Consider the following 17,567-nt stretch of genomic DNA (forward strand, 5'->3'; position numbering starts at 1 on the left):
TGATTATCATGTAAACAAGTCTGTGATTAGTGTGCAACGGCATTTCCGTACCAAATATCGAGAGAACCACCTACGGGGAAGGCCATTCGTAAGTGGTATGAACATTTCAGAGATTCGGGCTGCATCTGTAAACGAAAATCGAATGGCCGTCCATCGACTTGGAAGAGACAGTGGAACGAGTGCACACATATTTCATATGGAGTCCACAGAAGTCCACCTACCGGGCAGCGAGAGAACTTCAACTTACACAGCAAACTGTCTGGCGGATTCTGCGGAAACGTTTACAAATGAAACCCTACCGCTTGCAACTAGTTCAAGCCTTAAAAGACACTGATTATGCTTTGCGCGCATCCTTCTGTGCTGATTTCCTCGCATTAATGGAAACGGATGGGTTCTCTGAGAGGTTAATTTACAGTGATGAAGCAACTTTTCACATTTCAGGGAAAGTGAATAGACACAACGTAAGGATTTGGGGAACTGCTAACCCCCATGAATTTGTGGAACACGAACGCGATTCTCCCAAAGTGAATGCCTTTTGTGCCATTCCCCATGAAAAGATTTATGGGCCCTTTTTATTCCATGAATGTACTGTGACAGGACTTGTTTTCCTTGATATGCTGCAACTATGGCTCCTTCCACAGCTTGCAGAGGATAGCGCAATTTCATTCTCCAATTGGATGATGCCCCTGCGCATTACCATGGCAGCATTCAGGGACCATCTCAATGGGGCATTGGATAGGCCGTGCATCTCCGGAGGATCGACATCTCCCTCATTGGCCACCTCGTTCCCCTGACTTGACCCCATGTGATTTCTTCATGTGGGGTTTTGTCAAGGATCGCGTTTACGTACCACCACTTCCATCAACATTGGATGACCTGCATGCCAGCATCACAGCACCCATTGCTGATATTGACCACAACATGCTACACAAGGTTTGGCAGGAGATAGACTATCGGCTTGATGTGTGCCGTGTTACGCGAGGTGCTCACATAGAACACTTGTGATTTGTTTGAAAAAAACTTTCACAGTTTACCTTTCTTAGCACATGTCTCACAATAACATTTGTTTATTATCTTTCACAGAATAAATGTCTGAAATCGGGTCCATCATTTTGACTTACCCTGTAAAGGCTTTCATTTTTGTGTTACAAATTGTTATGGTTGCTATAAAAAGTCTAATGTCAAAATATTATTATTGAACTGACATCACAAGTTAGCTTGAATGAAGTGGTATCTGATCACTCACTTTGATAATATCGTTGTTTAGATACCAAAGGTAATGGTTATGGAGAATATAACTGTCAAAATAGCTTATTCTCTGTGCAAGAAGATAGTGCATAATAAAAGTGATCAACATGTACACGTTCCATGGTTTGTGATGTCTGTGTCCATGATATAAATTGCCTTTTGCTGGAGCTCTTGCATTCGTCTGACACGCATCACAATCTCCGACAAACCTCTCAATGTCAGAAGTCATTTTAGGCCACCGAACTAACTCTCTGCAAATCTGTTTTAATCTCACTACGCCACTGTGCAGACCATGTATTTGAGTCAGAAACTTGCATCACAGTGTCTCTGGCAATACAATTCTATTTCCCCACATCAACAATCCATCTTCTGTTGACAGTTCCAGACGTTTCTTCCATAAAGCTACTGCTTCCTCATTCATTTGTGAATCAATTACTCTTGGCCAACCATTTTTGACGTAAATTATTACTTTAGACAACAAACTATCGCTTTTTGTATGCTCCTTGATCTCAGATATGGTTGTAACTTTTGTTCTAGATCTGCAAACGCTGTCAAAACAAAATCTGATTGCAATTCTTCAGGTACTGGTCATCTTGACAAAGTGTCTGCTATTGGAACCTTCTTAGAATACACTATTTCATAATTCAGAGATGCCATGAATATTTTCCACCTCTGCCAACGTGCATTGTGTTGCATTGGCACTGGTGTATTCGAATCAAGCAAAGATTTAACAGTCGTTGAATCAGTGTTTATTCTAAATTTTTGACCTGCCAGATATAAGCAAAAATTCTTAACTGACGAAACAATGGCTAATGCCTCTCTTTCTCCCTGGCAGTAATTCTTCTGAACAGGTGAAAGTGTAGCTGAAAAACACTGTTCGATGCTCGCAACCTATATTGTGCCGTAATTGTTCTCCAACACCGTAGCATGAACTATCCGTTTCTAGGACTATTTCTTTTGAAGGATTGAAAGGAATTACAGCAGGTGTCTGAACATTCTTATCTTTAACAGCCTTAAATTCCGATACACATTGATTAGTCCACAACCATTTCTCGCCTTTCCTCAGAGTCGAAAAAGGTGTGGTATTGTAGATGACAAGTTGTGTAGAAAACAGCTTTGAAATGCAACCATTCGTAAGAAACTTTGCAGTTGTACCTTATCCATTGGCTCTGGACTTTCAAAAATAGCACGCACATGCTTTTCACTGGGTGTGATTCCATTTGCCGTAAAATGTCTTCGTAGATATAAGGAAGTTATTTTTAATCACAAGCATTCAGAACTTATTTTTTAAAATACTAACGTAATAAAATGACGAAATCTATGGATGGTGTTCATTTCAGTCAGAGACATAGGAAAGCGAAAACTTGTTACAAGTAGCTCAGGTTATTGTTTATTGAATAAAATTATTATTATTAAAGGCTTTCATTTTTGTGTTACAAATTGTTATGGTTGCTATAAAAAGTCTAATGTCAAAATATTATTATTGAACTGACATCACAAGTTAGCTTAAATAAAGCAGCATCTGATCACTCATTTTGTATGTAAGGCATGGTAACTACAACAAATCCTTGAACAACCCTCAAACAAATCACCACCGAAACAAATATTTCGGATGAAATATCATGTTTGTATGAAAGTAAACATAGAAGTGAATCATATTTGCTGTAAATAATTTAGGAATTTATTTTAATTTGTAAATCTTTTTTTTTTAAACAACAACTTTCAATATCTCGAAACCTGCATTTTGTCACTTACCATGTTTTACACCCGAGCCCTTCTTTTATCAAAAGTTGCTGGAGTTTCTCCCCTTCCCCCTTCTGTTTACATATTTTGGTTTTGCTTTTAGGTTCAAGCAAAGCACCTATAAAAACTTGACATCAGTGGACAAGGAAGCTACTTTCCTGTATGTAGTGAGTTACACAATATGTTTCCTTGAACAAAAGTAGCTATGTATTTTCGGTGTAACAGTTCGTTATATAGGACACACATTAAAATCGGATATTCTGTGTTTCTCATGGTTCGTACTTACCAATTTCGGGCTAGACTCTACTTTACATCCTTATTGCCCTTTGGTGGTAACCGATGGGAGTTAACAACACTGCAGGCTCGTCTTTGTGTCCGCATTGTGAATGTGTGCGCTTTGCTCATTTGCGTTCTGCGTGGTGACTGCTTCTTTGCGTTCGCGGTGCATTGTGCGTGTGTATGGTGCATGAAGAAGAACATGTTCCAAAAACTTGTAGATAGTGTAAAATACATTTTGTCCCCAGTAATAATTTAGTGCATCGTTCAAAACCGTGCTTGCAGACAGCTGGCATCTCTTTGGGTAAGTACCTTTTTCTTTTTACACTTTCTGTTCACGATAGCCCCACTAACCATTCACGGGTAGCCCCATACACCATTCAAGGGAAGCCCCACGAACCATTCACAATAGCCCCACAAACTATTCACGTTAGCCCCAAAAACCATGCACGGGTAGCCCCACAAACCATTCACGTTAGCTCCAAAAACCATTCACGGGTAGCCCCACAAACCATTCACAGGGACGAGGTATGCCTACGAGGTTAGGTTAGGTTCCATTAGCACTCATTTCACCCATAAATATGTGCTTCATCGAAACATTTCCTCAGTACGTTCAATTACGCATATCCGGACAACATCGGTTTTTATCGATTTCCTTCTCCAGGTAATTTTTCCTCGCTTTGGGATTTACGTTGTTGAATTCCTTATACAATAAGCTTTCCAACGATATATGAACGTATTCCTTAGGAAAAGGATGTAAAGTAGAGTCTTACCGTTACTACCCAATTGTGTATTGCGGAACATAGTTCAAGGTGCCATTATGCTTTTTACACGAAAACGAACACAATTTTTCACATAGAGAGTAGTTTTTGTTATTACTTTTTTCGCTTCCCTAACACACAATATGGCGGGCACACGTTGACTACCGTTGTCAGTATGCAGTGTTTCCAACCTTATTCACCGAAAAATACCTACTATCGTGTGCGTCACATGTGCAAATTGCACATTATGCATGCGTAGCTGACGGATAGCACCACGAACCATTTCCAATAAGCTTAGGTTAGGCAAGCATAGTTAAAAAAAGGGGTGTTGGAAACACTGACAGGGTGTTACGTCATCAAACTTATGCAGCATCCGGTTCACATAGGAAAGCAATGGCAATTCTGCATCGGTGACATATTTCTCTTGCAAAATACATGATTTCCCGGTCAAATAGATTCCACGATGAAAGAAAATACCTCAACGAACATTAGAAAATTTAGAGAAACTGATTTCCGTAAGTAGTTTCTTGTAAAAATGAAGACATGTGTCTCCGATATAACGAACTGTTACTGTATTTTCATTCGATTGTTCATTCTGTAGATGCTTTTCTCTTTTACAATTTGTTTCGAAAGTTACAAAGAGCTCTCATACATATTTACATATTATACAATAATTAATAGTTGGCAAAATTGGTTTCTTAAACAGTTCGAGTTGCTGTGTTTTTTGAGTTTATAATAAACTTGATACAAATTTTAATATGAACAACTTATGTCCTTAAAATTATGTTGAATATGTTAAAATAAAATAAATACTTATCAGAATTATTAATATTACATATTCTTTGATACTACATATTTAGCTCCACATTCTTTTGATAATACATATTCAGGTACATATTTTATCAATTATTGTTACATATTTATGTATATATTTTGTACATTGATATTACATAAAAATTCGAGGTCTACTGATAACCAGAGAGCTACCACATTTCAAAATTATAAGCTTTGTTCAACTATGCTGCATCAACCAATGCAAACGTTTTATCTAAGAATTAGATACTTTTCTTTTATTCTTGGATGTTCTTTTCATTTCAGTTAAAAGTCCATGACTTGAGGAAAATATCCTGAAAAACCCACTTGCTTGTACTACATTAATTATTTTTAGTACTATAAACTCTGCTAAACAAGTTCACAAGTTTTCAAAAAAAAATGACAATCGTAGAACCTCTCAAGTATTTAAAGCAATAATTTACAACATTTTCTGAAGAAGAAAAAAAAAACACGTGGGAAAAACTGGGCCTGGATTGCTTCTATAGGTACCTGATTACTGAAATATTGAAATTCAAAGTTAACAACTTTCAATGGTCAAAATCACACATTTTGCACCCTTGTAATTTGGGAAATACAAAAGATATAGATCTGCAACTGTATATTCTGGTGACCCTTCCAGAATGTAAAATTTCAAATTAATTTAATAAAATGTAAAGTTAAAGATCTTCTTGATTTGACTTGGAATGACGCTGTAAAAAAATTCCATAATGTGAACAAAGAAAAGCCACCCCACACCCCCATCCACCTTTTCTTTTTAAAATTCAAACACTACTGTATGGTGAGATAGGCCTGGTCTTAGACTCAGTATAAACCACTAATATAACAGCAAAATGCACAAATTATCACTTCCCACAAAAATGATTAAATGTGTTCTTCTACTACAGTAATTAGATGTAAAAAAAAAGTACTGATTTTTTTTATTTTTACTATGAGGGTTAAATCAACAATATGTATGTTTCAATTTGAAATTTTTTTGTGTTACAACATCAGTTTCTTATTTGTAAATGTTGAAGAAAAATGTGGGTGAAATATCTGAAGCAATCAGAAGTTTATTGTAATGGTTCCATATGTTCAATGATTTTTTGCAAGTTTTTAGGTGTATTAGGAAGTGCTTTCGAATACTGGAACGATTGTGAAACAAAGTCCGAAGCTTGGAGAAACTGATTAACACAGTTACAAAGCTTCACTGGGTATTAGTTACCAGAGAAATTATGATTTGAATCTAGCTTATGCAAGCAAGGGTTCTTGGTTTCCGGTCAACTCGGACACAATTTTTTGCAGATTTTCATGCAACGTTCGAACAGGGTTTTGTGCTCAAGACCACATATTGCATCATCAGGTGTTTAAATCATTTATTTTAATGCTAAGAGCTCTCTGAACCTGATCAAGTTAACCTAACAATAAAAGGATTTGAGGATATTTTATTAATGCTAAGATCCCTAAACCTGACCTGCCTAACCTAACAATGAAACTATGGATGCAATACCGCCTCACGCATGTGAAGTAGATGACAGCAGCAACCCATATCCAAGATGACAGTAAATGAATGGCTCATAGCAAAACAAAGAATCATAAAGGAGTTCACGGAAGGGAAAAAATGTTCGCCAGAAAACGTGCAGTAAGTAATCATTAAGACTCTGAAGTATGTGTTAAAAGAAAGTGTTCCCCTGTGCTTTTACACCAGGCCGTTACTGCATATAAGGGGTGTGGAGTTAGGGCCCCACACTTTCTTGATCACGGCCGTAGGTGGGGGTGATGTGATCAGCACCATGCCCCTGGCTGCCTTTACCCTACGGGAGTTTCCTCCAGTTACCCACTTTATACGATGCTGGGTGGGTGCCAGAGCCGTTTGAATAGGTGGAAAAAATCCCGTTTATCCCCCGCCGGGGATCGAATGGTCCAAATTTACTAATGTCTATGTTAGGGATAAACTATTACATCGTGATTTTTCTTATTGAGTCCCGATGTATCTTATAGAAGAGATTTAGCACCGACAATTATTGTTGCATCTTCAATCCAACAAATGTTCATACGGATAATAAACAATTAAATTACATTTTATATGATATACAGATCACAATACAGAGTATAGATTTAATAATTGGTATATTTCTTAGTCCTAATATAAATGTATTTGTCCACTGATGCTGTAGAGCTAAGCATCTAGCATCAATCAACTACTGCAAGATATGACATCACTTCCACCTGCCGAAAGCTAAAATGTAAGACCTTGCAGTGGACGTGAAGTTTAGTATGGCTAGCCAAACTAGTATTATATTGGAATGAATTTAAGTTTCACGACATAGGTTCTCTATGAAATATACGAGAGAAATAGAATGTCAATAAGGTAGCCGGGAGAATGAAAAAATAGCTCTAATACCGGAGAGTTGGTCACCCTATATCATATACACCAATGGTTCTCAAACTGCATTACCATACCTACAGAGGTACGTGAACGACTTGAAGGGGGTATGCGATCAGCTCGGAAGAGAAATGTCAAGAATACCTAAACGACTACATACTTATGTGAGAGCAATTTTTCGGTACGTTCAGATTGTTTTATGTTCGTTTTTTACTTTTTTTAAAATTTTCCTAGCAGGAAAACTAATTATCGTAGAATTTTGGCAATCATTGTCACACAAAGGTACTACTTTACTATACCGGAGACACCTATCAATGATTTATTTCGCAATTCTTTACATTGCTAACGTACTATTCTGCATTGCGGAACATTTCTTTAGGTGAAATAATGAATTTCTAATGAAAATAATGTACATTTCTTACTTTAACAAGTACTTACTGTTGTTCCTTATTTCCCACAAACCATCCACGGGTAGCCCCAAAAATCATTGACGTTAGCCCAAAAATTCACGATAGGGCCACCAACCATCATGGGGACGAGGTATGTCTACTAGGTTAGGTTAGGTTCAATTAGCACTTATTTCGTTCAATTTAGCATATACGGACAATACGAGAGCGTATTGTGCTCTTGTGTAGAAAGCAAATGGCAGCAGCAGCAATAGCGCGTCGGAAATAGATTTTCGTAAAAAACCACATTCATTCGAATTAAAATGGATCAAAACTACATTCACAAACATCAACAACGCTACAGAAAATGATTTGCGGAAGTACTTTCTCCTGTAAATTTGAAGAAATCCATCTCCGGTATAGTAAAGTGTTAGGTAAATATGCGATATCGCCCGGATGGATTTCTTCAAATTCACAGGAGAAAATACTTACTGAAATGAGTTTCTTTAGCATTCTGGACATTCTTGGAGGTATTTTCTTTCACGGGAAACTAAAAACTTTGTATTTGAATGCTGCCGAACAAGAATTAATCACTTTTTACGTAAGAAACTTGCATTGCCTGCCATATTATGCCGTTGTTTCCATTGTGTGCATGCAGATGGCGAGAGCATCGAAAGTCACACGGTCTCGTCAGTGTTTCCAAACATGCATTTTTTTACTAGAATTGCTTTTTCTTAACTATCCTTACCTTACCTAACCCAACCTAACCTAGCCAGAAATGGTTTTTGGGGCTATCGTGAATGGTTTTTGGGGCTAACGTGAATGGTTTTTGGGGCTATCGTGAATGGTTTGTGGGGCTATCGTGAATGGTTTTTGGGGCTAACGTGAATGGTTTTTGGGGCTATCGTGAATGGTTTGGGGGCTATCGCGAATATTTTTTTGGGGCTATCCGTCAGTGGTTTGTGATGACATAATGAACACGAAAGTAGGTATTTTTCGGTGAAGAAGGTTGAAACACTGCATACCCACTTCAAAACGACAAAACACAAGCACGGCGCGATGATCCATGACGAGTGCATGCCATATTGTCTGTTACTCAAGCGGAACAAGGAAGACAAATAATCACTCGTAATATGAAAAGTTGACACTAATTTATGGAAAAAGGCATAACTTCACCTTAAAGAATGTTCCGCAATGCAGAAAAGGTAAGTACCCGTGGTAAAATTAAGGAAATAAATCAGTCAAAGGTGTCCGGTCGTTATCGCATATTTACCAAGTGTTACCCCAATATTTTAGCGGTACTAGTTTACTATCCTTCGGACACATTTATTTATTTTTACAGAAGAAACTACTTACCGTAATAAGTTCCTGTAGCATTGTCGAACATCGGGAAAGTGTTTTGTGTGATGTGGGAATGCTTCATAGCTGAAATTCATGTTGTTCGTTGAAAATTAATTCTCCGACGGAGAATAGCTAGCCCCACGAACCATTGGCGCGTGGATAGGTTAGGAAACATAGTTAAAATTTTGTGTCGTGTTAGTATCAGGATCTAGAAATTGGAAATAATTGCGAACCATTGGCGCTAGCCCCACGAAACATTGGCGCTAGCCCCACGAACCATTGGCGCGTGGTTAGGTTAGTTCTGTTAGGTTAGGAAACATAGTTCAAATTTCATCAAAACAACGTTGATACACCTTCAGGAATGTTCCGCGAAGCAGATACGTAAGTACGAATGTCAAAAATTGACGAAACGAAAAAATTAGAGGTGTCCGAAGGATAGTAAATTTTTACCAAAATAATAAACATAGGATTCTAATGTTCATTTGTTTACAATCCTTCCACATACAGCCTTAATGCCATTTTGCTGTATTATAGACACACGCCACCAACATATCAATCAGGTAGCCAAAAAAAATCACCAAAATCCAATATTCGGAGAAAACCTATGGTGGGGGTATATTAGACGTTTAGTTACGGAAAAAGGGTACAATAAGAAAAAAGTTTGAGAACAGCTGATACACAACAATCAAAATCAAGGGGAGGGGGAATTTTTGACCGTGATTTTTACTTCATTCATGTTCGAAACTAATGGCAAAATAAGGCTATAATATCACAAGTAGAAGTCGAAAAATGTGGTCTCGGGACTGAAGAGGATATAGGCTATATACATTATATGGCAAAGCGGTAAGCAATATGAACATAACTCGTAATGTCTTGTGCTGGTGTTAAACATAAATCTAAATCTAAACATCACTGTTAACTTTTGCAAAATATCAACTATGACAACAAGTTCAATTCATCTGTCAATGTATAAAATATATATCACTAATCATAAAATACATATAACTAAATTATGCCAAGAAACTGCAACTCACCCACGTAAATTCTATTAAAAAAACACCATTGATCAGCAAGCGGCTGATGTTGATGGTGGAGGTATGGTTTCATACAGCGTGTTATTACAAATTACACCATAGGTATACATGGATTTCAATTCGATCGAACTAATGTAGCTTCATCTGAGATACATTTAATATGCCTTTAGATAAAATCCAAACCATTCTTTTCCGTGAACCCCATCACACCCCTAAGTTTACGAGTCCGAGAAACCTACTGACTTTCATGCTGTGTAAAAGAATATTACTACTTCATTCATTGACTAAAAAAGAAAAGTCAGTCAATTTGTCCATTTATATTATAATTAGTCTTTTATTTTGTTTCAAATATGTTCTTGAACGTCTGACGCAACAACCGCCTCTCTTTTTCGGTCGTCCACAAATATATTATCAAGCAAAATTATCCATCCATGCAGTGTTCATGTTTTTCTGGCACAATTCCCATTCCCTCTAAGAATTGGCGGCGATTAAGGGAGTTGTCCGTCACTGTGCTAAACCTTATCTACCAAGGGAGTGTAATTGCCCCTCCTTTTTTGGCACTTTAACCCCCCTCAGTTTTGGAACCCAATCGCCGCCACTACTTCTATAGCTTGAAAAAAAAAAGGAAAAATTTAAGGTTGTGTGGGATCGAGGCCCGTAGCTACAATTGATGTCGGGGGGGGGGGGCTAACGTGTTATCAGGGGGCTTTGTAACCCAAGTCCAGTTTTCAAAAGCTTAACAGTATTAAATAAAGGTAAATTGGGAGGGGGCGTTATGTTGTTATAAAGCAAAATTTAGAAATATAATGCAAATACTCGTTTTTTCTACAGCGTGACCCAAAAGTCCCATCACCCCCTATGTATTTTGAGACGAGGGAAGGTTATGGATCTGAATCTGAAGTAAATAGAGTATGATAAGAGACGCGACATGTTAGCTGAGGAGGTTACAAACAACAATTTAGTCCAGAATGTCTGTGTGGACACAATCATTTTCATAACAGAGAATTATGCACCTCCAAGTACGGTGTGAAATTCTACGCAGCATTGAACGTGAGCCAAAAATCCCATTACGCCCAGAAGTCCAGATCTTCCATCATGTGATAATGTATTGTTGGGTTATATCAAACAGCAAGTTGCCGGCACGCGTTACCACACAACTAATGGACTGAAAGAAGCCGTTCGGTATGCATTTGCCATAAGCACTCACACAATCCTGCATAGAATTTCACAACATACCTAAAGGCGCATAATTCTCTGTTATGAAAATGATAGTGTCCACACAGACATTCTGGACTAAATTGTTGTCTGTAACCTCCTCAGCTAACATGTCTCGTCTCTTATCATAATCTATTTTCTTCAGATCCATAACCTTCCCTCGGAAGTGCACATTTAGTATTAGGAAGACTGACCTCCACTATCTCTGCACCTTGACTCCGCAGCCAATCTTTTCCAAATTCCCACATTTTGATTATATCAGGCTTTATTCCATCTATAACATATTCTTTTGGGATTCCGATACGCAAACCTTTAACAGAAGTCGCAAAATACATAGGGGGCATAGTTCATATCAATTCAGGCAGGGGGGGGTTACCTTCATAGTCTCAGATGTTATTGAATTAAACATATGTTAAAATGCAGGACAAAGTAAGAAACCCATAATTTTTTGATTTGTCCAAAAAAATTCCTGGCCCGAGATACAGGTTGACAAAGATGGCACCTCAGGCATCATTTCTCACGTGCAATTTTCGGCCAAATATTAAAATGCTCTATCTCTGGAACTGTTCAAGATATTTTGTTGCTGTTTTTTGTATTTGAATGAGAATAAGTTTCTGATTAAAATGATAACCTCCGTATAGAAATATGTGTCCAAGTTCTCTTGCTGTAGCCTTTTGAATTTTTTTGAAAAATCAAAAATAATATTTTTATTCAAAAATGCCAATCCCAAAAATTTTGATTTTTTTTTACTGTTGATCAGCACCATACAGTGCTACATTCTCTGAAAAGGGGAACTTCCACATTTGAGTTTAACAGGTTTTATAAACAATTGAAAATTTTGCCATACATTAAACCAGTTTCCATTACCACATTCTCACATATTGGTCTCATGAAATCAAAATCTAGTCTTATTTGACATGGCATTTTAATTCTTCATAAAGATAAGTAACAGACACAGCTTTCAAAACATATTAAAGCTTCCAAAATATATGTGCAAGTTCCAAAACATATTACAGGTTCCAAAGCATGCCACTTCTGTGCACTCTGCTTAGAACTGAAATTAGCAATTCAATGAACTAAAAATTTGTTCAACTGCATCAGTATCTTCCTTTGATACCGAGTGATGCCTTCCTGTTGAACCAATAGGAACTGCGGCACCCACAGCAGAGTTCCCCCTGGAGGGATCACAAAAAGTCTGTACCGATCCAGACTTAATATTAAAAATAGTTAATTTTGTACCTTTTCTACACTGCTGTCAGAAATATCTTGAAAAGTAGCAGTTTTTATTCAATACATGCAGAAACAATCTTTAAGGGCAGGTTCTTAAAAATGGGGGTGGGGCCATGGTCCCTCAAACTATGAAATGTTTAAATGTGAACAATGAAAATTAAATAAGTGACGAATTTTCAAATTTTGTCCGTGCATGAATAAATAGGTTGTTTGTGGAAAGAGGCAGGCAGGCAGAAGTCTGTAATATTCATTAATTTTAATCTTACAACCTACCATTGAATAAAGGTTACCAGACGTCCAGATTTAGACAGGTCAGTAAATTCTTTTTACTCCCTGTCCTGACTTTTTTTGAACATTTCTAAATTTAGCTGTTATTTTTCCCGTTCTGAATGTCAGGATTTAAAAATTCTGCCGTCACGACCAAAATATGTCTGTCCCACACAACCCTAAGAATCATTGCTAATAATAAGCATATTTAGAGAGAGAGGAAGGATGGGCTACCATGCAATGACTTACTTCATATTATCAACAGGGTTAACAACCTGAAAAAACAGAAAAACAAAATTTAGAAAAGATAGAGAACTCACTCATACTCAAAATATGGAAATCATATTATGCATCTTCCTAGCATAGGATTCCTGAGAGACTATCACAATCTAAACACATTTGTTAATTGACCAAGCTGTCCTACATCTTTCGCTCCCTCTCTATACCCTCATTCATCACTATATTACCAGAAAGATGAAATCGGAAACAAAAATTGACTCAAAACTTCACAGCAACAAATCGACTTCAATTATACACTTAGCTGTAGAAATTTATTTGACAAGCAAATTTGTCAGTAAAATCAACATTCAGTTGTATTTTGTCAAGATCTCACCACTTTCTTCAAATAATAGTTCATTCTCAAAATTTGCAACAAACCCTGCACGAGTATTTTGTATTCACAGGAGCAACACCTTCAGCAGATAACATACATGGGTATCCCTGTGATTTTTTCCATGGAGGGACAAGTAAGGTATTGTTTTCCAGTGCTAAAAACATGGCACATCCCCCCACAATAGTGTTGTCAGCTTCAGGCCCCTACCCAGGATTTTTTTGAGGGGGGCGGGCAGACCCATAGGCAAATTTTAAATAAATTTTCTCTCATATTTTCCTGCCATCTGTAATTGGAGGTTTACCTCTGTTGAGGGCAGTAAATAAATAAATAAATAAATAAAAATAAAAGTATATATATGTGGGGGGAGGGGGTTTACAGGAGAGGGTGGGTAGAGAAATTTGCTCATTTCGTTATGAAATGTTGAAAAACAGCATTTTCTAATCTATATGTACGTATGTAACCACCTGACAAATATTTGCAGTTGACACTGACATTCGTTTGTCAGAGAGCGAAAAAAAATGTATGATAGGGGTAAACTAGGTGTGTGCATAATGCAAACAATTCAAATAGCCTACGAAAAGTAACATATATGTGTGTGGGGTTGATGAGGGTTCACAGCCATTTTGCAAAGTCTCTGACTTGTTCAGGTATTTTTCATAACTGTGTAATGATTTAACATGCTAAAAAATAAGAGTTACACTTCAACTTTGTTAAGTTAATCAAATGAATCACGTTTTTTGAACATTTTTGAAAATAAATGAAAAATAAAATGAAAGAACCTTTCTATAAGCAATATTACCCAAAAAGGAAGATTGTTGGGAAGATGAAATAATATGCGATTCCGGGTACAAATTCTGCCAAGCAAAAATCATTTAATTCCACAAACTTTTCCAGGTTTTGAAAGTTTTTTTTAAGAAATCGTTTGTTTCCAATGACCTCAGTCCTAGTCTTGCTTTCCTGACTCCTCCAGTTGTCCAGAACTTTGGAGTCGGTGCGAACCCTGTAAATAAATTATCTGAAGGAAACTGCTAAGTGACTTCACCCTGGCAGTGTGTGTGCTGGCATAATATTGTTTCTATGGTGTATTTTCGCTTTTAGAATCTTATTCGACAGTAAAAATAAATACCAGTGGCAACCAAGAAACTATTAAATTGGGATGCATACATGTGGGTTAGAAAATGCCATTATCAACGGCTGGGAGCATCGAATTTTTTGGCCTTGATGTCTTCTACACTATGTGAAAGTTGTCTGTTGTACGGTCACACTATTGTGTATTTATGTTCAAGACAATTACAAGTAGAAAAGAAGAAAAGTTGCAGTAAAACAAATTCTGATTGGCAGAATTTCATAAATAATAATCTACTTAATTTCTTGAGTGTTTTGGACAAATAACAATATATGTTAAAAGTACTTCAGACACTTTTTTTGCCCCAAAAATCTAGCAACTGTGAAGTGGATTATCCTATTTACATAATATTAATTAACCCTAAGCCATTGAGTGGCAGAATGGACATCAGTTGCAGAAAGCCCTGATGTTGGAGAAAGAAAAAGTTTTTTATCCTTCTGCTCAAGGGTGGCAGAAAGGGATCACAGACCTTGCGGTGCGGGTGGAGAGCCAATGCCCCTTATATGGTTGGTTTTGTATTGCAGTCATTGAGGAATCTTTCTTCCATAATGTAAAGAGTATAAATAATTCCCCTCTATTCTAATTATGTGCAACATTTGTGCCCAAGCCGAGGCAAAAAGGTCGGGACATGGATTAAAAGGCATGAACTGTCCCGACTAAATCGGAACGTTTGATAGCCTTCCATCAATGGTTATAGATCTAAAATAGCCAAATATTGCAGACTGCATACTTCTAGAGCCTGTCTCTGCACAGAAACAACCTATTCATTTGTGCAAGGACTAAATCGAAATTCATTCAAAATTTGAAAAAACATCAACGTAATTTTTGTAGGTTTTTATACATTCAAATTAAATTTTTCATGGCTCGAGGGGGGGGCATGCTCCCCTGCCCCCCTTGGGTATGGGCCTGGTCAGTTTGAAGTATGTCCTCTTAATAATAAACATAAAAGACAGCGACTGAAATAAAATTGTGTGTGTGAAATATGTACTTTTAGGATGACATTCATTTCTTCCCAGGGGTCCCATGTTCGGTGGAGCCACATTGCACAGTGGTTCGGATCCCACTTTAAACAACTATTCAATCAATAATTTTCCATGGGGAGGCACAGACCTTCTTGCTGCCCCCTCCAAGCCTTCAAGATGTCCACAATAAACGCTGATATTCAGAACACATGTCATCCAGAACATTTTAATTTAAAGAGTTTGAAGACTGTAAAGAAATCTCGGGGAAATTTATTCTTTAAAGTTGGCAAACACACTTTCAACAGCAATCCAAACTAGAAATTTTCCACATTACATCATATCTTCATTTGTTCTCCACAGAAGACAATACATATTTGAAACAGAATAAAGAATATATTAAAGAAAATTGCAGTGTGCTATTACATATCATCTATGGAAAACCTAATTCACTCAATCAATGAAGAGGTCAGAAAAGTGAGATTTGCTTATTGGGTAGTAGTAATTGTACTTCTTGGACTGTCTATACGTGTGTTTCACTTACGTCACAAGTTGTTGCATTGTGGCTTCAGCAGCCTTGATTGTAGCCAGTTCTTGTAAGCATACAGAATTCAAGGGGGTGGGCAGAAGATACTAACCCATTCGTGATTTAAAACAAACCTGCAGTTGGTGCAGATGTACTGAACGCTACGTGGTGGATACAGTGGCAGCTGGCAGCTAGTATGATGGGTAGTGTCAACGTGATCAAGAAATCGAAAAAATCTTCGCTAGCGTATGTCGTAGAAATCTAATGAAAGGGGTAATTTAAATGGAACATTTTTTTACTAAAAATTCAGAGTTTTTAAGATTTTACTTTAATTTACTTCGAATTTGTGTTACTTTTGACTAATCGTGAAGATAAGGATGAGTGAACACTCATATGCCCAGGCTGGGTTTCGAACCCATGATCCCCGGCGGTCATAGAATGTTGTGCATGAATATCGGCTCAAGTTTCTAGGAAATAAATGTAACTATTAAAATGTCGATGCCTGTCACCTTTACCACTTTTTTTAAAAAAAAAAAAAAAATAGAATTGATGTTTCAATCTGACGTGGTATGGCCAAGTATTTAACTTTTAATTTAATATCGTATGGTACCTTGGAAAACTGTGTATATAATAATGCACTAATCAGACTCATCTTCACTCACTACCATCCCTTTCATACACCGTCGGACACTTTCACTTCACTAAAAAGAAAAACACTGAATAATGAGAGACATAGAGTCGAACACGTTATTCTCCCCTTGTTTTGTTTATAATTTGCAACCCCAGCACAGCAGACTGCACATCAACAATCGGTGTTACTAACAACTTGCAAGAAATTGATTTATATCTCCAGGTGAAATTCTTATACTGATTGATTTTCAGTGTGATTTTTTACAAATATAAAAGTAAAAAAATCACATATGTGAATTCCCTTTGATATTTGGACAATGCTTTTTTGCAGAAAATGTCTACCTCTACAATATTGTCAAAATCAGTTGCAACACGTGTGTGTCTGTGTGCGTGAGAGCAAGGAATATATATTTTCTTAAGGCAGAAATCTATACCAAAAAAATCTGGATGACACTTTAGATGCATCTATCTAAATGATTATATACATTTGGGAATATATTACATTCATTCTTCCCAAGTAGGCAGAAAAGTATCTTTCTCTCGAATTACTTTTCCGAGTATTACAAATAGGTCAGGATTATCCACTTCTCTCTGAAGATTGCAACTATGTCAACACAATGCGAAAGCTATCACGTCGTGTCAGCCGAAAATTGGCTTGGCTGGTCTTATGGCTCCCTCCTTTCCAGTTTTCCACAGAGACTTTTTCATGTCTCTGCACATGCGTCAACGTATGGACCACCTGTGCTTGGCTCAAATAGCTCGGAGCAAGTGAGAGAACAGCTAGGGATGATGCATTGGGATTGAGGTGGCTGTAAGCTTGAATGATTGGGAGATTCAAATCTCCTTGTTCGTAAATGTATTAATTTAACTATATTTTGGCGAAGCAAGTTCTTTTTTTGAGGGTAGAGCCATGGAACGGTGGCTCTCCACTTAAGAGCCGCTGCTGGGTGGATATTTGCTTGTAAACGACAAATAAAATTGGCCGCAAACATGGCAGCTGTGCACATCCTGATGTC

The 17,567-nt window shown here is 37.3% G+C and overlaps 1 protein-coding gene across 2 annotated transcripts in view; it reads right to left on the reverse strand.

The window, feature by feature from the left end:
* Positions 1-10,224, reverse strand: part of stmA (Protein EFR3 homolog stmA) — a 59,056-nt gene extending 48,832 nt beyond the window's left edge. For both annotated transcript variants that reach the window (XM_083139510.1, XM_083139506.1), the window contains exon 1: positions 9,986-10,224. The gene's annotated coding sequence lies outside the window, so the exon portion shown is untranslated. The remainder of the gene's footprint in view (positions 1-9,985) is intronic.
* Positions 10,225-17,567: the final 7,343 nt, after the last annotated feature.

Source organism: Lepisma saccharinum, chromosome 1, assembly GCF_977018435.1.
Source record: "Lepisma saccharinum chromosome 1, izLepSacc3.1, whole genome shotgun sequence".
In the NCBI taxonomy this organism is placed as follows: Eukaryota; Metazoa; Arthropoda; class Insecta; order Zygentoma; family Lepismatidae; genus Lepisma; species Lepisma saccharinum.